A 582-nucleotide genomic window follows, 5' to 3' on the forward strand; every position below is an offset into this window, starting at 1 on the left:
CCCGCCTACCTTGGATTTTCTTGCAAACAATTCCTTTCTGGCTGAGCTTGGGGATAGGATGGAGGTGTAGGCTGCTACCAGACACCCAAGCAGATACTTTTCTGCTTTTTTTAGTCAAAAGTCAGCAGAGGCTGGGCTTAGAGCCCCTCAGAGAACCCTCCAGGGCACCTCCTTAAGCCTCCCAGGACAGTTCTGGCTAGATTCTGCCTAGGACCCAAGGGTGCTCTACCCTTCCTGCAGGCCTGCTCTGTCCACTCCATAAAAGAGTAGGGAAGAAGTCACAGCCTTTCCTTTGTACACAGCCTGCCAAACCTGCACTTCCTGTCATTCTTCCCCTGTACTGAAGCTCCTTAGTTCTGTGGACAAAACAGTAAAAGCTGATGTCTCAGTCACGTGGCTCATGAGTGAAGTCACAGCAATTGATCACCGCAGATTGTAGGGCAGTCTAGACCATAGGGTGAGGCGATCTCAAAAACAGAACAAGCCAAGAAAACACCAACCTGTCTTTTGCCACCGAGGAGCAGCAGGGTTCAAGACCAACTGGCATCTCCTGGTTGTCTCTCCAGGTTCCCCTGAGTCTGT

Source organism: Microtus ochrogaster (assembly GCF_000317375.1).
Source record: "Microtus ochrogaster isolate Prairie Vole_2 chromosome 14 unlocalized genomic scaffold, MicOch1.0 chr14_random_1, whole genome shotgun sequence".
NCBI lineage: Eukaryota > Metazoa > Chordata > Mammalia > Rodentia > Cricetidae > Microtus > Microtus ochrogaster.